We start from the raw sequence: 27,867 nt of genomic DNA on the forward strand, positions 1-27,867 counted from the left end.
CTTCAGGCCTCCTCTCCCCTCCAGGAGCCAGCAGTCCAGCTGGGGCAGCCAGACATGTAGTGTGCAAAGATAATTAACAGTGAGCCAGTGGAAGGAACACTGTCCAGGTCAGGAGACATGACTTCTCATCTCAGCTCTCTTGCTAATTGGCCATATGATCTTGGAAAGGTCAGAACCTCCACCTCCCTGGACCTCAGTTTCATTATTTATAAAGTGTAATGGCTGAACTAGAATCAGTGGTTTTGAGACTTTGTTTAAAAGTGGGAACCAATTTTTTTTCCAGAGGCATGTTTTCTAGGAAACCAATATCAAAACCAGAAAAAAAGTGAAGCTGATCTGCTTGAAGTAGCAGAAGGAATCCAGAGCTCCCCAGAATACAGTTTAGAAAACACTGAAATAGGGTACCTCTCAGCTCTGAATGGTCTGGAGGTCCACCAAGCTTGCTAATGCAAAATGCATGAGCTGAGTGCATGGAATAAACTGAGGGCACTGCATGAGGTCAGAAACCTAACCTGCAAATGAGCTGAGCAGAACAGTATTCTGCTCCAGGTCCAAAGGTTTAGAATGACACTAATCAATTACCAATAGATGCAGTGTCCAGCTTCACCCAGCTTAGTTCATAAGTCTGTGACTGAAAGATTCCTCATTCTGGAAGACTTTCCAGCAATCCGGTCCTTGCCTGCTCCCGTGTCTGGTTCTGAGTACCCTAGAGCAGTGCCGTACAATATAACTTTCTGTGGTGAAGGAAATGTTCTGATTCTATGCTGTGGAATATGACACATTAGCCATCCTTCACCACATACGGCTATTGAGCACTTAAAATATGGCCGTTTTGACTTAGTAATTTGATTTCTTATCTCATTTCATTTAAATTTAAATAGCCATATGAAGCTAATAGCCACCATATTGGACAGTGCATCCCTGCAGGATCTGTATTTCCTTTCCAATTCCACCTTCTCCCCACCTAATCTAAGGTGAACTATCACTGAGAACCCCACTTGGAAAGTAGTAGTTTGAGTGCTATCCCCCATTATTTACTCCCAGGGCCAACAGAGTCTCCTAGGCTCTGGCTACACCACCTATGGTCCCCGGAACATAGCAGCATGGGCATCACCTGGAGCTTGTGAGAAACACAGAGCTCAGACCACACCCAATACCTACTGTACCATAATCTGTATTTTAACAAGAACTCCAAGCGACTTTTACATTAGGCAGAGCACATGAGGAAACTGAGGTCCAGAAAATGCTCACAACCCAGTCGAGAATGGGCTGAAATAGCGGCTTAACCCACATTGCCTGATTTAGATTCACAGGACAGCTTACAGCCTCTCTTTATTTATCTGTCCTTTGTGCCTGCCCAGGAAGAGCCATTATCAATTTTTTAACAGGAGTCATTTAGTCTCCCAAACTGCCTGCTTACCCATTACTACTAAACTGTTAACACTTCAGTCCAGCCATTAACAAAGCTATTTAGCATAAACAGAAGGCAGCATCCTGGCCTCCAACCTGGAGTTAGTAAAGCTAGACCAGCGGTTTCCAACCTCAAAGGTACTTCAGAGCCTTTGCAAACATTTGATTCTTGTTATAAACATATATACATATATATTAATATGTTAGAAAGCATAATTCAAAATAGCAAGAGCATGAAAAATGTGCAAAACAATAAATTATAGCACACAGTAAACCTCCACCAAAGTAAATTGGCGATGCCAGCTTAAATCATCTTTGTTTAGACCGCAGAATAATTTCTGCCATCTGTGGCAAATATTTAAACTTCTGGTGAATGTGTCATTGATTAGGAATGTGGTTTGCTCTGGGGTCTTTTCTCATGTTATTTTTTGTTTTTTAACTTAGATGTCCACATGTGTCATTGTGTGAGGTTGTTGGAGAAAACATGTCGCAGCTGGGTACATTCATGATGACCAGTTCAACATGGGGCAAGGCTCGGCGTCTGCTGCTGGAGGCATCCTCTGCTTTCATAGCATAATCTTCATGCAATCACCAGTGAAGAGGGACTCGCAGCATCATATGGTGATAGTTTAAGTGCTTAAGATAATTTATGTGTGATTCTTAATTGGTATTTTGGGTCGTTTTTATGGAGGTGAAATTTGCATATAATGAAATGCACAGATCTTAACAGTATAATTGATTATTTTGACAAATATACACAGGCCTGTGGAAACAATCCCCAAATTAAGCAGAGAACATTTCTGTCACCCTAGAAATTTCGCTCATGCCCTCCTCCAATCACGCCATACCTCCACAGTCCTGATTTCTATTATGGTAAATTAGGTGGGTTTTTTTTTTCTTTTCTTGAACTACATTTAGATGGAATCATACAATATATACTTGTTTGTGTCTGCCTTCTTTCACTCAACATGTTTTTGAGACCCACCTATGTTCTTACATAGATCCATATACATCCTTTTTCATTGCTGAGTAGTATTCCATTACGTGAATATGTCATATTTTGTGTATCTATTCACTTGTAGATGGCCTTAAGCCTCCAGTTTGGGGCTACTATGAAAAAAAGCTATTACTCATTTACAAGTCATTGTATAGATATATGTTTTCATTTCTTTTGGGTTAAATGCCTAGGAATGGATTTTCTGGGTCATAGGTAAGATGAATGTTTAATCTTATAAGAAACTTCCAAACATTTTCCAAACCAGCCGGAACACTGCCACTGGCAAAGTATGAGAGTTCCAGCATTTGATATTGTCAAATGTCTCTTTTATCCCTTAACCTAGGTATAAAGAGGCTAGAAGGTACATTTGGTAGTTTGGGTTTTGCTTGTGGAGTATCTTTTTTCTCTGCTTATTTGTCATTTGCATATCTTCTTTTGTAAAGTCTTGGTTAGAGTCTTTTATTCATTTCTTGGAGTCTTGCTTGTCTTTTTACTCCTGATCTACTAGAGTTCTTTTTTATATTCTGGATGTAAGTTCTTTGCCACATATGGGTTTAATAAAAAATTTCTCCCAGCCTGTGTCTTGCCTTTTAAATTTCTTAATGGAATGTTTAGTTTTTCTTTATGTTTTGAATATGCAAATAGTTTTATACAATGTTAATATTTCACTTTGATATAACAACTTCCTACTCTCCACTTTCTAAGTCTCTCAGAGCTTTTAAAAATAAATAAATAAATCAGGGGTTGCGTAGGGAGAGGGGGATGAATAGGCAGAGCACAGAGGAGTTTTAGGGCAGTGAAACTACTCTGTATGATGTGGATAATGGTGGATACATGTAATTAAACATGTCAAAACCCATAGAATGTACAACTCCAGGAGTGAATCCTACTGTAAACTATGGGCTATGGGCAGTAAAATGTGTCAGCTTAGGTTCATGGATTGTAACAAATGCACCCCTCTCGTGGGGTTATTGATAATGGGGTAGGTTTCAGGGATGGGACCAGGGGATATATGGGAACTCCCTGTACCTTAACTCAGTTTTGTTGTGAACCTGATCCTATTGCTAAAAAATAATATCTATATTAATAAATAAATTAAATAAAGGAAACTTACCATTTGCAACCACGTATTCATGTAAATCTAGATTTTTAAAACTATTCTCATTTACTGACTTTATAATAAGTAAATGGTAAACATTCTTTAATAAAGCAATACTTAAACTTTTATATATCACAACTGCCTACTATATTTATATTAAAGCTTCTATTCAAACAAAACAATTTTTTAGAAATCCAAAAATTGTAGGTATGCAGAGGCCACTGTGTTATTCAGTCCACTCTGATTAACTGTAAAAAGGTATTCCTTCTCTTCATGCTTGCAATTCTCTGGTCAACCATCAACCAAATAAAAACATTTCTACACTTATGCACACTCTACCTCACCATGTAATTCAATTATAGAATACGAAGTGGCAAATGCTCCAGGAGGCCCATGGAATCCCAATCAGTTTGTATGGTTCTTGTATTCTTGGATCCATTATTAAGTTACTCAATACCAGTCATTTACAACCTCAGGAGTCTCTTTATGCCTCCACGAGGGCAACTACTGGGTCCCAGGGTTCAGAACTTCTTACCAGGATAGGCTGAGACTTCCTGGCTGAGAAAAACAGTTTCAGCACTAATTCAGTGCTTTTGGAATGCATTGATCAAAAAGGGGTAAAAGCATTCCTCAACTGCACTTTTGGGTTTCTTCTCTCAGAAATCTTCCATGACCTATCAAAACTTTAATTTTGCAGACAGGGGAGCTGTTGTTGCTGTTGTTTTTATGTCAGAGGTATATTCTAAAATCAAAGGATGGGACACCTGGGTGGCTCAGTCAGATAAGGCACCGACTCTTGATTTTAGCTCACAGTCGTGAGATTGAGCCCCACGTCAGGCTCCATGCTGTGTGAAGCCTGCTTGAGATTCTCTCTCTGTCCCTCTCTCTCTCTCTCTCTCTCTCCCCCCACCTCCTTCTGTCCCTCTCTACAGATCACACACACTCTGTCTCTAAAATAATAAAATAAATAAATAAATACATAAATAAATAAATAAATAAATAAATAAATAAAGCAGAAATTGAATATGGGCAATATTGTTATTGCAAATTCCTTAAATTTTCTACACTACACAATGTTTGAAGAATGCAGCTCTGTACATTGTTATATAATTGCAAATGGATAATATATCTACACATTGTTTATGTATATGTATATATATACAGTTATATTTGTATATAAATTACTTATATATGCAACACAAGGTGATGATGCAGAGGATGTGGACCAACAGAAATCCTCACACCTAGCTGATGACAGTATAAATTGGTACCACCACTTTGACAGTGTGCTGTTACCTAGTAAAGTTGATCAGCACATATCCTACATCCCAGAAACACCACTCATAAGTACAAACCCTAGATAAACTCTTGTACTCAGACATCAGGAGCCATGAAAGAATGCTCACACCAGCATTTACCAACATTGCTCATGCTGGTAAAAAACTGTAGAACACACAAAAGTCTGTCAACAGTAAAGTCAGTAAGGAAATGGTGAAGTACTCATGTGATGAAATAGTAGGTGGCAATATAATGAACTAAAACTCACAAACCCATTTAGAAGAAAAGAAAAAAGTATAAAAAAATACGCACAGTATGATTCCATTATATAAACTTCAAAAACACAAAACCTAATAATATAATGTTTAGCGGTATGTGAATAGTTAGAAAGACTTATAAAGAAAAACAGGGGAATGCTATCACACAAGTCAGGATAGTGTTTGCCTTGGGGGAAAGGAAGGGAATGGAAAGGGAGGCACATGGGAGGCATTCAGATGCAGGCACTGATCTGATCTTTAACCTGGGTGGAGGCTTCATGAGTTAGTTTTCTTCTTCTTTAAAGTGTGTGTGTGTGTGTGTGTGTGTGTGTGTGTGTGTGTGTGTGTGTTAACCTCTAAACTCTGACATATTTTACACTATAACTTATATATCAATACATAGTGATGCTTCCATAGAAGCTACAACTTTACGAGACTATATTCACTAGAATAACCTGCAACCAAGGTGTGGCTCACACTCTGGGATGCACAAGGATGGAAACCTGCAAACAACCAAGAAAACAGCAGTTCATGTCTCCCGTCTCTGGTTCACTCTGGGACATATGCTCCCTGTATGGGATAGCTCCTGGAATTACTAACATTATTTAAATGGTTTTCCCCTGAAAGCTCATGGCAAAATTTCTATAATTTCACTATGCATACAAGACCCTTCACAGTTACACCTGAGTCTGCACAGCCGCTTAGAGGCCACCCATGTGCTCAGGGGCCCAAGGTCTGCATGCACTGCTGGCTGGGCACAGACTCAGGACCTCTCAGTGACCTTTTCCCTCTAATGATAGGTACTGCTGGCTTAAGCCAGTCATATTATATGCATAATATTATGTATACATATATACATATTATATACAAAATAAATTCAAATATTCATTTCTTCCCTTTCCCTTTCTCTATGTTTTCTCTTTGCAGTAAGATGCCTATAGCTGACCAGAAAGCTGTTCCTTGGAAAGTAAGCTCATTGAGGGCTGGCACCATTGTCTTTCTATTTGCAGCCCTGGTCTACCACAGAAGGTATTAGCTCCACACTATGGTGCTCATCACAGCCTGTCTCGATGTGCAGCTGTCTCTTAGGCCTATTTCTGGATGACATTACCATCCTCCACTCACTTTGAAGCCCTTCTCATTCCTGCCTATTTTTTCTCTCCCTTGTGTACCCCAGGTTTCATTTTCCCACTTCCTGTAGACCTCATCAGGAATCCTCTGACCCCAAGTGGAGTCTGCTCCTCTTTGGCCTGTACCCCATTCATTTATTGAGTACTTATTCTGTGCCCGTTCTGTATTAAATGCTTTCCATACCTTAAAATTCAATTCTCACCAACCTAGAGAGCAGGCACTATTATCCACATCTTACAGAACAGGGTACTGAAATGCCAAGGGATCCAGTAATGTACCCATCCAGGGCATACTCCAACCCAGGGCTGACTGACCCTAGAATTCACCCCATTCCCCTGCTTCTCACCACTTGTACAGGAAGTGGTGCTGTGCCACCAACACTCCTGCCCTCCGCCCTTGGCTGCCAACACATCCTCTGCTAGCAAGATCTCCCCTCTGCTAGCAAGATATGCCTGGCTCACCATGAAAACCTCAAGCAAGTGGCTAGCAACATGCACTCCTTCCATGGCTCCATCTTATGCTGACATCTGCCAGTCCAAACCCCAAGTGACCTGCATCTTTCCTCGGATCTGCCAGCACCATACAGTGTCTTCCTAATGCAGACACAGTGTCTCCTAGAGCCAATGTTTCATTTCTCGAAGAAAATGAACACAGCCTTTAGCCTTGGTGCAGTCTATTCAATCACCTCAATTTCTCCCAGTGGCTTGGTCCTTTTCCTTCTGATATGGTGTCCAAAATAAATCCAATTTCTCTGCTGATCTGAAGCTCACATCAAACTCTTTTCTTCCAGGCATGTGAATTACCACAAATACGTCCCCTGGGTTCATCCCAATTGAGCTACCTGACGCTCGGCACTGACAGTTTCGTCTCTTAGAAAGAAAAGGATGTAAGAATGGAGCTGCTACTCTGGACTTAATTCTGACCAACAAGGAAGAACAAATTGGTAAAGTAGAAGTGACAGGAAACTTGGGAGAAAGGGACCGTGTCATGTTGGAGGTTATTATTTTGAATGAAAGAAGCATTAGATATAGTCAGACATGTCGTTTTTGAAATGTAGGTTTCAAAACATTCAGATTGGTGCCATAGACAGACTCTAAAAGAACAGTGACCATATTTCCAAACCAAAAATCAAGATGTGTCACAGGCCAAGAGATTTCATGTTGCATCTGGTGCAATGGGCAGTTTGAGAAAAAGAAGTCTAGATAGAAAAACAATGATTCTAGCACACATTTCAATAGCCTATGGGAATAACAGGACAGATTATCTAAAATACTGTATGTCTGAAATTTTATCACACTAGAACACTGAAAGATGTTGAGAGGCCATACTACCAGAAATTCTTGGGATGCAATTATAGTTAATACCATTTAAAAAGACATGGAGACATCTACAGAAATCAATGCATCTGCACAGGGAGTTCTTTAATGAATATAGATTTCAAAAGGATGTCAGTAGTGGGGAGTGTCAAGGAAAGGTGTTTGAAAAAGGATGACTTTGAAAAACAGAGGAAACAGCAACTCAAATTAACTTAAAGGAAAGAAACATAAAAGTTCATTAGGAGGGTGGGCTCCAGGCATAGTCTGAGAGGGACACTTTCTAGGACTTCCTCCGTCCTACCCTCCCTGTGTGCTGGCTTTACCCTCAGGCTGGATGAAATTGGATAATACAGTCATCCCTAAACCGATCACTGATGAGAATGGTTTCATAAAATTATAGTCAAATAATCACCTAGGATATACTGGGTATAAAGGATATAATGGATGTTGAGGAATCAGTCAGAATAATCACTACAGATGGGCACATAGCCAGGGAGAAATGCCAGAGTGGTATATACTGATAAGAACAGCATCTAGAGGTCACAGATAATAATGAGCTGAGGTGACATTGGAAAGGACAACACCAATGTTCTCCCAGATATATTTGTATGAATAGGACAAAGAAGCAACCTGCTCGAGGCAAACAGGGCAATGTCAGACAAAGACACAAGACAGGCATTGCCACTCAGTCCCTGTGTTGCCTCTGTCTTCATCAGAAAGATGGAGAAATTATCAGCCAGAAGACACTTGCCAGAAGATAGTGTGAGATGAGAAAAGCATCCCCAGACACTCTCAATGATCTCTGGGTTTTAGATTCAGACAAGTTTCATCACAGAGCACTGAAAGAACATGTAATTGGGAGGATATGGCCTCTAATTTTATATTTAAAGGCTCAAAGAATAGAGAAACACATTGTCTGTCTTCCTTAAAAACTTCTACGGGAACCCTCTTGCACTGTTGGTGGGAATGCAAACTGGTGCAGCCGCTTTGAAAAACAGTGTGGAGGTTCCTCAAAAAATTTAAAATAGACCTACCCTATGAGCCAGCAATAGAACTGCTAGGAATTTACCCAAGGGATACAGGAGTGCTGATGCATAGGGGCACTTGGACCCCAATGTTGATAGCAGCACTTTCAACAATAGCCAAATTATGGAAAGAGCCTAAATGTCTATCAACTGATGAATGGATAAAGAAATTGTGGTTTATATACACAATGGAATACTACGTGGCAATGAGAAAGAATGAAATATGGCCTTTTGTAGCAACGTGGATGGAACTGGAGAATGTTATGCTAAGTGAAATAAGTCATACAGAGAAAGACAGATACCATATGTTTTCACTCTTATGTGGATCCTGAGAAACTTAACAGAAGTCCATGGGGGAGGGGAAGAAAAAAAAAGAGGTTATAGAGGGAGGGAGCCAAAATATAAGAGACTCTTAAAAACTGAGAACAAACTGAGGGCTGATGGGGGGTGGGAGGGAGGGGAGGGTGGGTGATGGGTATTGAGGAGGGCACCTTTTGGGATGAGCACTGGGTGTTGTATGGAATCCAACTTGAAAATAAATTTCATATATTGAAAAAATAAAAAAAAAATAAAATAAAAAAATAAAATAAAATAAAAACTGAGAACAAACTGAGGGTTGATGGGGGGTGGGAGGGAGGGGAGGGTGGGTGATGGGTATTGAGGAGGGCACCTTTTGGGATGAGCACTGGGTGTTGTATGGAATCCAACTTGAAAATAAATTTCATATATTGAAAAAATAAAAAAAAAATAAAATAAAAAAATAAAATAAAATAAAAACTGAGAACAAACTGAGGGTTGATGGGGGGTGGGAGGGAGGGAAGGGTGGGTGATGGGTATTGAGGAGGGTACTTTTTGGGATGAGCACTGGGTGTTGTATGGAAACCAATTTGACAATAAATTTCATATTTTAAAAAAAGTTAATATTCCTCAAAAAATAAAAACTTGAGGAAAAGACATGGCCCATTAACATGGACCACCAACTTCACTCTTGCAATTAATTCTCTCTCTTTCACCAGCAAACACTCTATCTGCATCATTTCTGATGACTTACAAAAAATGCCCTGCTATTTCCTGTTCTGTAAAAACCTTCATTTTGTCTTCTCTTTCCTCTTCTGTCCTCTCCTCTCCTGTCTCCCTCTCTTTCTCTCTTCTTCCTGTCTTTCTCTCGCTTCTCCTCCCCCCCATCTTTCCTTTCTCTTCCTTCTTTTCCCCCTCCCTCACTCCCTCTCCCTAGCTCCCTCTCCTCTGGCATCCTATATTGCCATTCTCTAGGATTCTATACTGCTCTCTACTTTTATCTCTCCAAATTCTCTTCAATCCCATGTATACAGTAAATATGCCAAAATTTATATCTCTAGCCTGAACCTCTCTTTTGGACTCCAGATCAATACATCCAATAGCCCAGTTGACACATCATTTAAATGTCTCACAAATATCTCAACCTTCATATTTATGAAGGGGTTCCATTATTTTCTCCCCTAGAATTATGTATTCTTCCTTCTCCTCATCATTGTAAATGGAACCCCATTTACCCAGTGGCTTAAGCAAGATACCTGGGCATTATGTTTGAGTTCTTCTGGAACATTATACTGACATCTAATCAATTAGTAAGTCTTATCATTTTACTTCCTAAATGTATTTGGAGTCTGTTTACTTCTCTCAATTCCCCATGTGAACTCTCTTGCTCAAGCCTCTTTCTTTCATCCAAGTTAATTCAACAGCAGCCAGCTGGTTCCCCTGCTCCAACTCAAGTCCTTATATAATCCATTCCCCACACTGCAAGCAGAGTGAGGTTTTTAAAATGTAAATCAGATTGTTTTACTTCCTTGTTCAAAACCTTTCAATGATTTCCTTTGTATCTTGAATAAAATCCAAACTCCTTATTGTGGCTTAGCAAGCCCCACATGCTCTGACTTCAGCCAACCTCTTGGTTGACAGAAGGGCTCAAACTAACCACACAGTGCAAGCCAGAACTCACAGGTAAAGACTCTGCCTCTGTGCCATGGAGTACTCCAGTTGATCTACATCCTGAACAGTGCCAAGGAAAGGGACCCCACCCCCTGTGAGCTCCCCCATCCCCCGTTTTTAAAGGCTCTTGTGAAAGTAGCCTTGAAGAAGGTTGGGTCCTCAGGGAAGCTACATGCTACCACAGAGAAAGCCAGCAGCCCAGTGCCCATGGCACCCAGAGGTCCTGTGGGAAGCTGGGGTCGGCACAGCCTTCCCACTGAGAGGAGCAGAGCCACCCACTAGATGGTTGCCAGCAGCATGCAGAGTGTCCTGATAGTCACTCAGAGTTAATCTTGCCTGTTTCCCCACACTCTCCCCCCTGCAGCCTTGGAGGCTCCTCCTCCTCCTACAGCCTCAGCTCAACTAGCCTCCTTCCAGTTCTTCACACACACCAAGCTCCCCAGCAGGAGTTTCCCACGTGATGCACCCTCCCAGATTCCCACCCAGAGGATCCCTTCCTTCCCACCCCTCCATGTATAAGTTAACATGTCACTTCTTGGAAAGGCCTTTTCTGGCTACTTCTGTTGTTCTCCACTCTTGTTCCTGATTTGCTTCTGCTTACGAATCTCAGGACTTGTACTTTGTATTTCATTTTTTTGTTTCTTTGTTTAAAGTCTGGCTCTCACTAGATTGTAAACTCCACAAGGGCAGGAACTGTCCTTTATATTATGAAATGACAGTTATCAGAATTTTTTAATAATATCTTTATTTTACAAAATTACCAGTGGAAAGAACCCTGTATCAGCCCTTATATTCTGTATTAAGATTTTTGCTGATCCATTAAATTAAAATTTCCAAGAACGACAAGGCTAGATTATAGTACAATGTCAGTAGATTTACAACCTAGCTGAATGCCCTAGCACACAGCAGTAAATAAACTGATTGATATAAACCTATATGGAGAGGCATAAGGAGCTTATGGTCAGGAGGCATTTCTTGCTCATCATTATATCCCCAGTGTAACACAGGTTGCCCAGCAGATATTAGGTATTCAATAAATATTTGTTGAGTTAGTGAGACTAATGAGGCTTGGTTCCTAATGGCACGCCTCAAGAACCCATCTCTACCCTTGTCCTGTTCAACAATTTTATCAACATTGACCCAGTCCTGTTTAATATTTATATCGATAAATTGAATAAAGATAATATAAAACTGGGAGAATAACACAGTGAATGAGAAATCAAGATTCAAGATCTTGTCAGCTTGGTATAATGGGCCAAAACCAACATAATAAAATTAATAGCCTTTCCTCAGGTTTCAAAGATAAGATACACAGAGCAACATGTCAGGGATATGGTTTAATGAGTTATCTGAGGAAACAACACTGGTAGACAGAGAGGCTTGAGGGTATGATGTAAGTGGTGACTATAAGGACAAGGGAATGGGTAGCTGAGCGACACTGATGTGCTAAAGAGCAATGATAGTTCTGTGTGCTTCACCACCCACTCAGGAACAAGTGTGAAAGCCAAAGGGTTTCCTTCGTGGTGTTTAAGAAAAGCCTAACTGATTGTAGCCACTGGGCAAACAGAGTGGAGAGCCAGGCTCAGGGACTCAGCAAAAGAAGGCCCTAACAGGGAAAGCATAGGACCCCAAGACCTGGGATGTGGGGTGTCTGAATATTTACATTTGATAGTTTTGAACTCCCAGATTCCCCAGAACATGCTGGGCCTGCACAAGTAGCCCACTCAGTTACATCCCAGTGAATCCCCCTTGCTTGCCCATCATGCAGAAGCTGCAAATGATACCAGGGCCATACAAGATAACACTGACCCCTCTCAGAGTCTACCACCACCCTCCCTCCTACTAAGCAGACCAGTAACAGAGATCAGATCACAGGAGTGGCAGAACACCAAAGACATCCATTCTATCAACAATGATGGAGTAGCAGGAAGCAGCAAGTACCCTGGAGGCCTTCATAGGATGCATGCATTCCACAGAGAGATACACCCTTCTGAGATTCAGTACAGTTTTTAGGGCCCAGGGATTTGGAACAGCTTGACTCCCTCAGAAGTAAAGGGCAGATTATTGTATTCCATAATGTCCCTAACTAAGAAAAACTACTTTGAGTTCGGGAGACTGCCTGTTCAACACATTTCCTGGGTGACACAGAAGTCTGCCAGCTGAGTGGTGCCCAGGACAGGAAGGGATTCTCCAACATGGTCAAAGCTGCAGTGCCTGCAAACTTTGCTCTTTGTGTCACATGACCTGATGGAAGCAAGACCAACAAGAATCCTGAAGAAACTGTTCCCAGAGGAAGCAAATTTACCATGAGAAGCAAGTGGGATCTGAGCTGTGCAAGAGTTGGATCTAGTAAATTCTGTGGCTCTCCACCAGCTTCCTTGTTTAGGCCAAAACACCTACCCCCTGGCTGCTGAGAGCTCAGAGCTACATCCCTCCCTCACTGGGACGAGCCCTCAGCCATAGGAAGCCGACTCATCCAGAGACCAACTCATGGCCAATGATGGGCTGGAATAATGAGAGAAACCAAGGCTTAGCCCTTTTCTTTCAATTTGGGACAATTTTGAAAGGCCATCCAGCTCCAGAGTACCGTGTGGAATCTGCTTAGACCTCAGCTGCACCCACATCACAGGTCAGCTTTCCTCTGCCCAATCCTTCCAGTCTCCCTGTCTTAGAGGCATTGCCTGAGAATACTCCAATAAACCTGCCTCAGTGCTCCACCTCAGAGCCTATTTACAAGGAACCCTTTCAAATACAACAGTATCTATTACCTTCTCTATAATCATGATGATATCACTTTACTTTTCCGTTGTGTTTACTATGATTTCTTCAAGCCACTATGTCATTGTTTTCAGTTAGTTTCATCCAATTTTTATTGCTTTTAATGTGGTTTTCATCTCTATAATGTTACTGTTTTATCTTCCATTTTTCTTCAGAAGCTCTACTAACTTACATGCCATTTCTTTCTGTTGTCTGATTTTCTTTTCTGCGAACCATCTACTTCCTTTGGAGCTCTATTTTAGAAAGATTATATTGCCTGTAACTTCTGTAAGAATTTGGACACCTATTCAGATTGGCCCACATGAAATTGTATTTCTGTGAGTCAGTAATGGTCAAACATCAACAATTTCATGTGGTTGGAGCTAGTATTTATCAAGTTTTTTTGTAGTTTTTGTTCATTCCTCTTGACAGGTATGTTTTTCATCCACTTTTAGCTTTTTTATCCCTCTCTACCTTACTTGATCTTTATTTATTATTCCTATGCAAAGAGCTTGTATTTGTTTTTTTAATAAAATAATAAAGTATTATGCAAATGAGGTTAATTACTTGCTAAAGAGTACTATAAGTGGAGGTGGAGAAAAGAGCTTTAAAAAATCAGTGTAATTTATACACACCAGATGCCCTCAAAGCAGAGAATAGAAACGAAACTCTTTTTTTTTAATTTTTCTAATGTTTATTTTTAAGAGAGAGACAGAGCATGAGCATGAACAGGAGAGGGGCAGAAAGAGGGAGACACAGAATCTGAAGCAGGCTCCAGCCTCTGAGCTGTCAGCACAGAGCCCAACACGTACTTGAACCCATAAACTGTGAGATCGTGACCTGAGCCGAAGTTGGAAGCTTAACCGACCAAACCACCCAGGTGCCCCAAAAGGAAATTCTTATGCAAGGGACCTGTAAAGGAGCAGAGGAGGTTGGATAGAGCACAGGATGTAGTCTCAGCTGGAGTCTTAACTCAGCCTGATCCTGAAGCAGAAATAGTACCCAGAATGGTCCAGCATAAGGGTTTCCTCACATCAATCAGTTGGTTAGGAGCTGGGAGCCCCACACCACACCAGGGTTAGGGTGTAACCTCCCAGACATCTCTGGATGAGAAATTTTCTGGAGAAGGGCAACTGTGGACCATAGCACTCAACAGTCCTAGCAGCTGCAGAATGGAAACACTGTCCCATTAATAGGAATCTGGGCTTTCTGTGCTGCCTCCTTTCCCTTTCAGCTTGCTGTGTTTTAAGCAGTCAGCTGGGACAGTCAGGTCATCAATAAGTTGGTCATGGAAATAACCTGGCATCTCCTTCTCCTTCTGCTGCACTTGCCTTGCCTTTCTGCAGAGTAATGCCACCCACTCTTCAGGGATGCTCCCCCATGTCCTAGGGCCAGGTCACAACCTGGGGTATCATTGTTCTAACCAAAGGCTCATTGTCTTTCAGACTGAAGACACTGGTCTTTGGGGAAGTCTGCACCCCACTCATGGTCCAAGGTGGCTAGCATCAGCTTTCAACATACTTCCTCTGCTCAGTCCAGTGTCTATTTTTTGACCCTGACAGTTCATACTTTGTTTGTGAGGCATTGGGAAGTTTCCTACTTTGTTAAACATGGTCGAGTTTTTTTTCATATTTTCCTTTTTGTGATGTTCCCAGGAGCTTGCAGAAGGTAAATGACAATAATTCACGATCTGAAATAGAAATCGGGGCACCTGGGTGGCTCAATTGGTTAAGTGTCCAGCTCTTGGTTTGGGCTCAGGTCATGATCTCACGGTTGGTGAGTTCAAGTTCCACATCAGGCTCTGTGCTGGTAGTGTGGTGCCTGCTTGGGATTCTCTGTCTCTCCCTCTGTCTCTGCCTTTCTCCTCTTCACATGCACTGTATCTCTCAAAATAAATAAATAAACATGAAAAAAATTGAAATAGGAAGTCTCTCTATGGACACTTTTCCTCTCTTTAAATTGGGAAATGTATCATTTACAAAGTATAGGTAAAGTGTAAAGTATAAAAATAATAAAATAACAAAATACAACCACCTTTAGTCATTACCCAGATTAAGAGACAGAGTGTAACTGGTAACATGGAGACCCTCTTGTATGCCTTTCCTCAATTCACAGTCTCCTACCTCCTTCCCAGTAGAAACTACTGCTTTGAATTATGTTCACCATTACCTTGCCTTACTTTATAGTTTTACTGGATACATCTGTAATTCCTGAACAAAATAATGTTTAGTTTTTCCTTATTTCACTCTATATAAGTAGAATTATACCCTATTTATTCTTCTGTAAATGTTTCTTGGGCTCAATATTATCATTTTGAGATTCTTGCATAGGGAACACTGAGCTGTAATTCACTCATTCCCATCACTGTATAGTATTCCTTTTATGAGCATATCAAAATTTATTTATTCATCTTGCTGTCGATGCACATTTGGGTAGTTTCCAGTTTTGTAAAATTAAGAACAATGCTGCTGTTAACATTCTTGTACCTTTGTCCTAATGCACATTTGTAAGAATTTCTCTAGATAATATATGTATGAGTGGAATTGCTGGCTATTCGTATTTTCACCTTACTAGGTAATGACAAGTTGTTTCCCAAAGTGATTGTAGCCATTTATACTCCCACCAGCAGTGTAGGAAAGTCGGGATTTTCAGACATTCTGATTGTTGTTTATTTCGATGGTAAGAAATTATATCACAATATGATTTTAATGTGTATTCCTTGATTCCTATAGAGGTTGAGCATCTTTTTATATGCTTATTGGATAGTCACACTCTATGGTGAAATTTCTGCTCAGATCTTTTGTTCCACTTTCCTTTGAGCTGTTAGTCTTTTTCTTATTTATTTACAGTTCTTTATTATATTCTGGACCCTGAACCAATGTCAGTTATGCATACTGCCAATCTCCTGTCTCACTTTGTTGCTTTCCTTTCTTGTCTCTGTTGCTTTCCATAATTAGAAGTTATTAATTTCAATGTACCCTGCCTTTGCCATCTTTTTATTCATCATTAGGGGTTTTTTGTGCAGTTTTTAACAAATACCACCTTAAGATCATAAAGATATTTTTTCATATTTCCTTCTAAAAGTCTTCAAGTTTTGCCTTTGACATTTAAGACCTTAATCCATCTGGAATTAATTTTTGTGTATAGTGTGAAGTAAGAATCCATTTTCATTGTTTTCCATCTAGATAAACAGTACCACATATTGAAGAGCCCATCTTTTCCCCTGTCTGATTCCCTCTGTCACCTATCACTCTCCACACATGCATGGATGAATTTACAAGATTTTTTTATTATGCCTTTCCCTATGCCAAAAGCACATTTTTTATTTTTGTAGTATTTTTATAGTATTAACCTTTTATGTTGTTATCTGATAAGGCAAATATCCTTCTCCTCCCTTGTTCTTACTTTTTGGGAATGCACTGACTCTTCTTGACCCTTTGTGCATCCATATAAATTTTATAATGAACTGATCAAGTTCCATGAAAATCCTATTAGGATTTTGATTGGAATTTCATTGAATATATAGATCAATTTTGGAATAATTGGTATCTATATAATATTGTTATCTTATCCATAAGCATGGTATGCCTTTCTTTTTATTTAAGTCTTTTTTGATGTCTTTCAATTAAGTTTTGCAATTCTCTCCAAAAAGGAAATTGTAGGATAGTAGTTAAGAGCACATATTCTGAAAACAGATGTTTCATTAAAAAAAAATGAATTCCTACTCTGAAGTTTACTAACCACACAATATGGACAACTTACATACTCTCTTTGGTTATCAGTTTCCACAGCTGTAAAATGAGAGTAATTTATAACACCTACATCATAGTGTTGTTATAAGGATTACATAGGTTAATATAAAAGGAATGTGTAGAATAGTGCATGGTCCATGATAAATACTATATGCCTCTGCTTTTATTATCCCTGAGTACATTATATTTTGTTTTCCTACCATGAATAGCATTTTTAATTGCATTGTATGATTCTTTCCATAGTATACAGATACAATTGATGTTGATATTAATCAAAACCTGACAATCTGCTAAATTCCCTTATTAATTCTAATCATTTTTGTAGATTATTTTGAGATTTTTGTCATTTTATCTGCTAATAATACTGCCTCTTTTTTTCTAGTCCTTATGCATTTTTTTCTTGATTCATTAAATTGGCTAGGGCTTCCAGTATATTGTGGAAGTATATTGTGGCAGTAGTAGTGGCAAGAATCCTTTATTGTTTCTAACTTTAAAGGGAACGCTTTTAATATTTAGCTACTAAAGAGGAAGGGAGGGAAGGAGGGAGGAAGGAAGGAAGGAAGGAAGGGAGGAAAGAAAGAAGGGAGGGAAGGAGGGAGGGAGGGAGGGAGGAAGGAAGGAAGGAAGGAAGGAAGGAGGGGAGGGAGGGAGGGAGGGAGAGAGGGAGGGTGGAAGGAAGGAGGGAGGGAATGAGAAAGATCAAGCCTGTCTAGCCCTTCTGTTCTCCCCTGGTTCTTGATTTCTCAGCCTGGTCATCTGACCACCTATTGGCCACCGGGGCCAATCTTCTGCTCTTTTCAACCAACAATCCTGGTGGACACACCCCAAATAACTCTGGGCCCTGCACACAGCAGAGGGAAAGTATGTCCTCAAGAACAACAACAAAAATATTTAGCCACTGAATATAATGTTGGCTATAAACTTCAGGTTGATATAGTGTATCTGGCTAAGGAATGTTCCTTCTATTCTGAGTTTGCTAAGACTTTTACCATGAGTGGTTATTTTTATCAGATGCTTCAGTTTGCTACCATGGTAAATTAAATCTACATATTTTTTTAATGTCAAACTAGCCTTGTATTCCTGGACCAGTATAAACTCGGTCATAAGGTGTTATTTTTGGTCTTAGATTCACTTTTCTAGTATTTTGTTTAGGATGTTTGCAGAAAAAGCCATGATTTAAATTGTCCTATAACTTTCCTTTCTTATACTGGTCTGTCGGGATTTCATATTGAGGCTATCCTGGACTCTTTTTGACTCTCTAAAACATTATGTAGGGTTAGAATTACTTGTTCCTTGAAAGCTTTGTACAGCTTACCTTACTTATACAACTGTCTGTGACTGGTGCCTTCTTTGAAGAAATGTTTCTAAATGTTGAATTAATGCCCTTCATGGCTATAGAATCATTTCTTCTTGAGTCAATTTTAGTATTTTTTAAAATTTTCTGCAGAATTTATGCAATTTCTATGAGTTTTGAAATTATTAGCATAAATATTTTAATCTCTGTTGCCTCAATCCAGAGTTATGCTCTTTTTCATTCCTAATGCTGTTTATTTGTTTCTTTTTACTGTCATACATGATCAGTCTTGCAGAGGTGTGTCAATTTTATTAGGATAGTCAAAGAAAAAAATGTCTACCCCTTTTGCTCCTTTCTATTGAATCTTTTCCATTTCCTTAATTTCTGACTTTTCCTTTACTATTTCCTTACTTCCTTCTTTGGGTTTTTTCTACTATTATTTTCTACCTTTTAAGGTTAGATGTATAGCTGCTAATTTTCAGCTTCTCTTTCTTTTTTTTTAATGTTTATTTATTTTGAGAGAGAGAGAGATCATGCATGCACACATGCACAAGCTGAGGAGGGAAAGAGACAGACAGACAGACAGACAGACAGAAGGGAATCCCAAGCAGGATCCACCCTGTCAGCACAGAGTCTGACTTGGGGCTAGATTTCACAAACTGTGAGATCATGACCTGAGCTGAAATCAGAGTCAGACGCTTAACCGAGTGAGCCACCCAGGTACCCCCAGTTCTCTTTCTTTATAATATTTGAAGTATTTGGAGCCATTATTTCATCTGTAGGGACAAATTAACCTGCATCCCACAAGCTTTGATTTATAATATTTTCACTGTTGTTTTTCCACGATACATTCATTATAGAATTTCTTTAATTTCTGATATATTTTCTTTTTTTATTTTAATGTAATTTCATTGTTGTCTATCTATTAGATGTAGATTCTTTGAAATGTGTTCAACCTAGTACTTGATCATTTTTATAAATAGTTCTCTGTGTGTTTGGAAGGAATGTGTATTCTCCATTTATTGGTGCAGTGTTCTACATATATCCTTTAAATCATGCTTATTAAATGTGTTGTTCAGATTGTCTCTGTTATTATTGATTTTCATCTGTTTGACCTATCAGTCTCTGAAAACAGGATGTTAAAATCTCCCACTTAGATGGTGAATTTGTCAATTTGTCCTTATAGCTGGATCAATTTTTGTTGTATATATTCTGAAGTTACACTATTAGATATATTCAGATTTAGAATAGTAAATTGAAGCTTTTATCAATGGATAGTGAAGGTTTTTTTAATGTCTAAAAATTTTTTGTCCTTAAAGGCTATTATATCTGATATAGATACAGATATAGATACAGATGTAGATGTAGACATAGATGTAGACATAGACATAGATACAGATATAGATATGTGTGTATATGCTTTTATTATCCCTGTGTATATTATACTTTGTTTTCCAACCATGAATAGCATTTTTAATTGCATTTTCTGATTCCAAAGTATATAGATATATATATATATATAAAATCCTAACTTTCCTTTAGCATTTGCCTGGTGTATGACTTTTTCCCCATCCTTTGATTTCAGCCTTTCTAGATCTTTGGATTTTTGTACGCATCTTATAAGTAGCATATATCTGGACTTTGCTTTGTTTTGCTATGCTTTTGTTTTTGTTTTGTTTTGGGTTTTGTGGGGTTTTTTAAGTTTTTAAATTCCAATCAGTTAACATACAGTAATATTAGTTTGAAGTGTATGATTTAGTGATTCAACACTTCATTACAACACCCAGTGCTCATCACAACCTTAATCCCTGTCACCTGTTTCATCCATCCCCCCACCCCACCCATCTCTCTTCTGGTAACAGTTTGCTTTCTATAGTTAAGAGTCTGTTTCTTGGCTTGTCTCTCTCTTTTTCTTCTCTCTGTGCTGTGCTTTTAAATGCAGTTGGTGATCTTTATCTTTTAACTGGAGCATTTAGCCCATTTACATTGATTGTGATTTCTCATACATTTGGGTTCATTATTACCATCTTATTTTAAACTTAAAAAATATATTTCTTCCTTCTTTTAGATTAGCTGAGTTTCACTTCCATTCCATTTTTCCTTATATTGGTTTTAGGAGTTATTCACTCTATTTTTATTCTTTTAATAGTTGTTAAATTTGTTAAATTAAGTTTAACAAATTAAATTAAATTAAATTAGATATTAAATTAAAGTGAAAAGTTAATTGTTTTAGTTTAAGCTCCTAGATTCACAGAATCTAAGACAAGTCCTTGGAGGCAGATAGCATATTTTGCAGGCAACCTAAGGAAGCAGGAATAAGAGAATGGGGAGATTGGGAAGAAAGAAAGCCCCTATCAGTGTCTTTATCAAGGTCATTGCCATGGCAAATGGGGGATTGATTCTACCAGGTTTTCTGAGGAGCATGAGAAATGAATTCTATAATTATCCACCTGCATGATGGGAAATGTGGGTAGCTATCTATAACCTTCCATTATTCTCTGGTTTGGAGTTGCCCCAGGGGTAATAATTCACCCAAACCCCTGTACTTCTCTTGCACATGGGCCTGCTGGTCACCCATGGCTTTGGAGAAGTCCTCACAGCACAGAGAGAAAAGGAACATGGTGCATCAGAGGTGGGATACTGTTAGCATGAGTTTGAAGTCACTGATGACTATGAACTATAACTGCAGTGTCTACTACATAAAGTATTATCTTTACTAATTCTCTCAAGAAAACAAGGATCTTAGAAGGCTTTCAATTACTTCAATCCTGACATATGTAATTGTTCAGGATTTTTACTGATTTTTTTTATTCCACAGATTAGGCATAGTTAATATTGTTTTATACAGTCAATGTTCATTTAGATTTACCCACATATTATTTCCTGTGTTCACCAATTCTTGTAATATTTTAAGCCCTCCCTTTGAAATCTTTTTTCTTCTTCCTAAGAACTCTCAGAAATTCCCTTAGTAAAACCCTTTGTCAATAAACACGCCCAGGTTTTCGTTGTCTGAAAATTTCTTTTCATTCTCCTTCTCCTCATTCATAAAAGAAGTTTTGTTAGATGTAGCCTTCTGTGTTGACACTCATGTTCTTTCCAAAATTTAAGAGTTCCTTCCCCTAGTTTCTGCATTTGATTGCTAGCACAGAGAAATTATCTGTCAGCCTAATTTTCATTCCTTTGCAGTAATTTTTCCTTTGTTCCTGGCTGTTGTTAAGATCTCTTTTTCTTGGTGTCCTGCAGTTTCAAGTGGTGTACCTGGATGTGGACTTAAGGAACTTAAGCCTGGGTGTCTCTTATCAAATTTGCAAACTTCTCAGTCATTATTTAGCACATATATAATGCAGCCTCTCCCTTCTTCTGTCTTTTGTCTCTTTTTTAAAATTCCAATAATAGAAACACTGGATCTTCTCACTGTGTCATCCATGACTCTCAAACTCTCTCAAAGATCTACCTTTCTGTTCACTAACCTTCTCTTTGACTACCCACTACATTTTAACTTTATTTATAAAGGTTTTTCATTTTTAGAATATCTGCCTGACTTCTTTTTAAACTGTCTTTTTAAATTTTTAAAACTGCCTATTTAAACTAAATAGGTCTGTCTGACCTATTTTTACAATCTCATGATTTGTTTTTTTAACATACTTTTATTTATTTCCAAGGAAGTATTAAACATTCTGGCTTTAAATTCTCTATCTGCCAATTCCAATATCTGCAGTCTTTGTGGTTCTAATTTTGTAGTTGGTTGTTTCTGCTGACTCTTGCTAATGGTGGTTTGTGAACCCATGTGTTTATTGATTTCTCATTGTGAGTTCATGTTCCTAAGATCTTTATCTGAAAGAATTCTCCAGTCCTGCATTTAGAGTTTTTCTCCAGAGACTGTTTATATTTGTTTCTTCCAAATGCCTGGGGGCATTACTAACCTAGGACTACTTAGAACTAAATTTTCAGAATACACTTTTTTAGGTCACATGTAATATAAATTCAGACACCAAGCCCACATGAGGGAGGGTTTGTGGATAAGAGTTCTCAGGGTAAATATGTTCTTTTATTCTGTAACACCCAGAGCTGAAGGCATATTTTCTCATCATCTCCCTTTGTGGGGTGGGTAATTTTTTAGATCACCCATTGAGGGACCCCAGCTTTATGTATGGGTATTCCCACTTTGTTTAGACCCCAGCCCCCTTTCTCTTATTTCCTACATGTTTAATCTAAAAGGACACATGCCTGCTCCAGAGTTTAGATTAATTCAGACTTTCTTACACGTGCTCTCTGAGGAATTCCCTTACTTTCCTACCAGCTCATTCATGCATTTGAAAGACACTTTTTAAATCCAGCATATTTAGGTAAGCTACACTAATGGGAGTTCTTCCGAACATATTTTCTCCATTCTTGCCCTCCACAGACTTCATTTGCCAGGTCTCTTAACATACCAACAAGGTTCCTACACATAGAAAAAAAAGGTAATATCCTTTTTAGTGTGCTATGGAGAATCATAGGACCCACATGCACTCACGTTGTCCCGCATTCTTGAAGGTCTTACCATCAGAGACATTCCTCTTTAGATCCAGGCACTACTCTCCAGAAGGCCTACATAAATTGGGGTTTCCTGGGAGGAGCAATGTCTGAGCTGTTGATACCTGTTCACCTGGCAGACATTAGCTAGCTCTCACTAGCCAGACCTCCACACAATATTTAGGTTAGGGCAGGTAAGGAGAAGGCAGGAGAGCTCTGGAGGCTAATGTGGTGAGTGCCTAGAGAGCAAACAAAGGTTGGAGATTAAGGACAGAGGCATATGTTAGTGTTGGGAGTGGGAGGCCAGATAGCTAAGGGGTATCATGAGTTTCTCCTAGGGAAACTAAGAGAAGACTGGGGAAAGTAGCAAGAAGAGATCAGTTAGATGCTAAATATAAACCACAGAGGTCTTTACTAAGTTGCTAAAACCCATCGCTACCCCTAGAAGAAATAAAAGCGAAAGAAATGAATAAAATTTGCATGTTATACATTTAAGCCATAGAATTAACTAGTCTGATTCCATCAGATGAAGAAACAGAGCCCAGACAGGTAATGATGTTTGTCTAAGCTCACACTGTGAGAGCTCAGACCTGGGTCTTCAGATTCCTAATTTCAGCATTTATTTTGTTTGTCTCCCAACATATCCTATGGGGTGTTCTGTACAACACTAGTTCCAGAAGATACTGTAAGGGCTACCTAAGGAAAACAGACAGTAGCCAGATGTAACTAGAGACACTGAGGTTAACAGTGTTAGATACATTTCAGAGGATTTTTTGGAGGATTTTTTAATCCCTTTTATTATACAATTCTGCTCTGTGATGCTCAAAGACAAGGGTGTAGAATACAGAGTTTCCTAAACTTGACTATGGAGTTGGTTTTCTAATTGAACATCCCAAGGGATTAATGTGCTGCAGAAAACAATTTGGAAGATGCTAGGCTATGTCATACTGCTCTTCTAATTCTGTAACTCTTCTACAATGTTGGTTGAATTTATGACAACAAGCATGTATTACACAGGCCATCTGCCCAGCACTATACTAAAGCAGTGGAGGACTCCAGGATGAATAATGTCCTCAGCACCAGGATGCTTGTATTGTCCCAACAACATTCAGATACATGCAAAATTAATTGTAATCCCACACAGAATATGATCAAGTTGCTTTTGAAAATTACGATAGGGGTGTCTCAGTCAGTTAAGCATCCAACTTCAGCTCAGATCATGATCTTACAGTTCATGACTTTGACCCTTGCGTTGGGCTTTGTGCTGACAGCTCAGAGCCTGGAGCCTGCTTAGGATTCTTTGTCTCCCTTTCTCTCTGCCCTCCCTCACTCGCACTCTGTCTCTCTTTCTCTCTCTCAAAAATAAGTAAACGTTAAAAAAAAAAGAAAAGAAAAAGAAAATTACGATAGTGTTTTGGGGGACAAGAGGTTGTAAATATCACAAGTGGACAGAATTATCACATTACTTCATTGCTTGGACATCTGACGGATACCTAAAAGTAACTTCTCCAAAACGGAGTTTCTAATATCCCTCCATCCAGTTTCTTTCAGTATTCTCCACCTTGGTCAATGACATCTTTGTTTGCTCAGGCTAAAAACTGCATAAGCAACCTTGACAACTCTTTTATTGTCATACCTCACAACTAATCCTTCAGCAAATTTTGTTGGCTTTACCCTCAAAAACATTCAGAATGTGAACACTCAGCAGCACACAGGTGTAAGCTCTCATCATGTCTCACCTAGATTACTGCCATAGCACACTCTCCCTGCTTCTGCTTCCACTTGTGCACTCCTATGTCTTTCTGCAAAACTGCAGCAGGTGTAATCCCTTCAAAATCCAAATCAGCTCATGTTCAAACCATTACAATGGTCCTTACGATGACCTGTGAGGTCATATGATTTGGTCCTATTACCTCTTTGGCTTCCTATTACTGGTCTCCCTTTGAATCTCTTATTTTAGAAACACTGGCCCCTTCACATGACTCTCTAGATATAGTCTTACCTCTGTACCATTGTATGAACTGTTTCCTCTCCCTGGGCCATCTTCGATCGTATGCTCACATGTTCTTTCCTCACACCCCCTTCAAGTCAGCATTTAAATGTCATCTTCCAGTGAAAGAACACCTGTTTCAAATCGTAATCCCCACCTCATCCATAGCATTCTCCCCCCCCCATTTATCTAATTATTCATGTGTTTATTTTCTTCTCTCTCCCCACTAGAATATAAGCTTCATGAAAGCAAAGATTTTCTCATATTTTGTCTCCTGTTCTTCCCTAGAACATGAAGCAATGCCTCACACACCAGAGGAGCTCAGCAAATACTTGTTGAGTGAAAAATGAACAAAGCAAATTGTAAGTGGCCAGAGAGAGCCTTAATGAAGGAGGCGGTATTTGGGAAGAGTCTTGGAAGGAGCTGAGTGAAAAGAATACTGACAGAGCCCTCAGAGTAATTGCATCCTGGTCCGGCTCCACCAATGACTAGCATCTCATCTTGAGCAAGTCACATCCTTTCTCAGCTGGGCTTTGCTCGGTCATGGATTTCAGGCTGGGGCTTACAGAGCCCTGGAGCTCCTGAGAGGGGCTTCTGGGTCTGGGGAGAAGAGGGAGCACGTGGCACCACCTCTGTTCCCTTCAGCGTAGCTTTGCTCTTCTCTCTTGGACGTTTAGCATCTGCACAAAATTTCCTTTGAAACAATTACACTGTTAAAAATTAAAGGCTTGAAAGCCATAGCCCTTGGTGATCTCTGAGGCCCCTAGTCCTCCTAGGATGTGAGGAAATCATGCAGACAACCTCTAAGGCAAAAGGATGAGGGTGGTAAAGCTGCCCTGCCTGAAGAAGAGCCCTCTGGATCCATCTAATCCAGAGGGCAAGAGGTGAGGCACACCTGCGGTAAGAAACCTCTGCCCCGAATCCAGAATTCTGGCATAGCCAACTAGTCTCCCCACAGGCTGCTGTGGGGAGATCTGCGAAGCCAACATCCCACCATTGAGTTTAGTGAGTGAAGAATAGAGCAGACAGCCCAGCTTGGAGAATTCAGCAGGTGTCAAAATTCTGTCCATGCAGCTTCCTGGATAAATTCAGAGCCCAGGATTCCAGCCTCACACTAATTAAATCATAAGAGAAAATGATAGAGTGAAGAAAGAAGACACTGGAGTAGCTGAGAGCTGCTGAAAGTCTGTGTTAATGATAGCTGATTCTACATTAGCATGAATGCCTTCGGTTAACAGGAGAAATGTGCTGAAGCAAAAGCTTTTGCCAGGCCAAACACATCTGTGAATAATTGAACAATATTCATGTTGAAGGAGTCAGCAATTTATCACCGGCTTGGCCTCTACTTTTAGAAGGAGTGAATAACTTTTTGAGTGAGGAGATTAAAAACATGTACACACAACTCTCTCTCTCTCTCTCTCTCTCTCTCTCTCTCTCTCTCCTCTTGTCGCAAAAGTTCAGAAGCCAACAACATTTGTATGTGACGATTTGAAATCATCTGAATTGTATCTTTGCAGGATTCGGAATTAGATGCAACTAACTTGAACACTCTCTGCCCTCCTCCACTCGGCCCTACCCCACTCACCCGTGGGGCCCTCAGGTTCCCGGGTCATTGCACAGGCCCTTAAAGGCCCTTCTTATGGTGGGGCACTATCAGCTGTGCTACTCGCACCTCAGGCCTCACAGGAGGCCATTCCGTCCCCAGCCCTGAGGTGGCCAGAAGAGCTGTGAGGAGCCAGCTATGAAAGTCAAATCGGTAGCAAGAGAAGAGGCCAGGTTCAGAGCTGAGAACTTTAAAGATGGGCAGGAGCACAAAGAAGAGCCAGCATTTGTCTCTTCTGGCACCAGAAAAAGGACATGACGTTCCCAAGGTACAGTGGTGACAACAGAGCAGGGCTGCAGCTGGACTTCCTGGGACCTTGCAGACAGATGGACTCATGCACGCTTTGCAAGACAGAGGCCCAAATACCTCAGAAGCACCAACGGACCAGCAAGGAGCCAGAGGCTCAGAAGCACCGAGGGGAACAGCATCACTGACCTCTTGAGCACAATAGTCCCCCTCATCTGTGGGAGGTATATCTTGAGACCCCAGCAGATGCCTGACATCATGATGGGCCCACACCCTATATATACTGTTTATTCCTAGATGTACATAACACGTGATGAAGTTTAATTTCTAAATTAGTACAATAAGAGACTAACAACTAATACTAAAATAGAACACTTTTAACAATACACTGTGATAAAAGGTGAATGTGGTTGCTTCTTCTTCCAAAATATCCTATTACACTGTACACATGCTTCTTGTGATCACGTGAAATGATAAAACGCCCACATGAGGAGACAGAGCAGTAGGATACAGGTGCTATGACCTGGCCCAGGCTGCTACTGACTTTCTGACCATACATCACTTGCTTCTGGACCTCGGTTGGCAGTGGGTAACTGAAACTGCAGAAAGCAAAACCACGAATAAGTGGGGGCACCACTGAAGGTTGGGGAACCCCAATGGTAGGCTATGTGGTCTGTCCACAACTCCCTTCTATGGGAGGAAGTGGACCTAGACTTTCACTCCAGAGGGAGAGGAGAAAGAAAGGCAGCCACACTCTATATGTATGCGTATATGCATGTCTACATGTATGTATGTATGTATGTATGTATGTGTGTTTATATATGTATGTGTCTATGTCTGTGTGTAAGTATGTATGTATCTGTGTGTGCATGTGTGTACATGTGTGTCCATGTAATTCTGTGTGTATGTATGTATATGCATTACATGTCTGTGTATATGCACTATGTACATATGTATATGCTTGCATGTGTATGCATGTGTGTTCATATGTACACATGGGGGGTGGATGCATGTGCGTGTGTGTGTATTCGTATCTTTCGTCATTTCTTTCAGAAGGTCAGAGACAACTAACTTAGACCTCAGGGGGCAGAAACTGCCTTCCCCCAAGAGTGATTCTGAGTGAAGGACCATGGATTGATCTTCATGAATGCCCATTTTTGCCATCTGGGGGTTGGAGTCTACCCTGAGCGGAGCCTCTCTGTTGTTGCCTGGCTACCATCTTACAGCCA

At 39.9% G+C, this 27,867-nt stretch overlaps 1 long non-coding RNA gene across 1 annotated transcript; it reads left to right on the plus strand.

Annotated features, from left to right (window-relative positions):
* The first annotated feature begins 1,858 nt into the window (after positions 1-1,858).
* Positions 1,859-26,979, plus strand: LOC132693199 (uncharacterized). Its single transcript, XR_009616647.3, has 4 exons — positions 1,859-2,031; positions 5,969-6,070; positions 6,963-7,115; positions 25,078-26,979. It is a non-coding gene; the product is annotated as an uncharacterized LOC132693199 (long non-coding RNA).
* The last annotated feature ends 888 nt before the right edge of the window (positions 26,980-27,867 follow it).

Source organism: Panthera onca, chromosome B1 (assembly GCF_046562875.1).
Source record: "Panthera onca isolate mPanOnc1 chromosome B1, mPanOnc1 haplotype 2, whole genome shotgun sequence".
NCBI classification, from domain to species: domain Eukaryota; kingdom Metazoa; phylum Chordata; class Mammalia; order Carnivora; family Felidae; genus Panthera; species Panthera onca.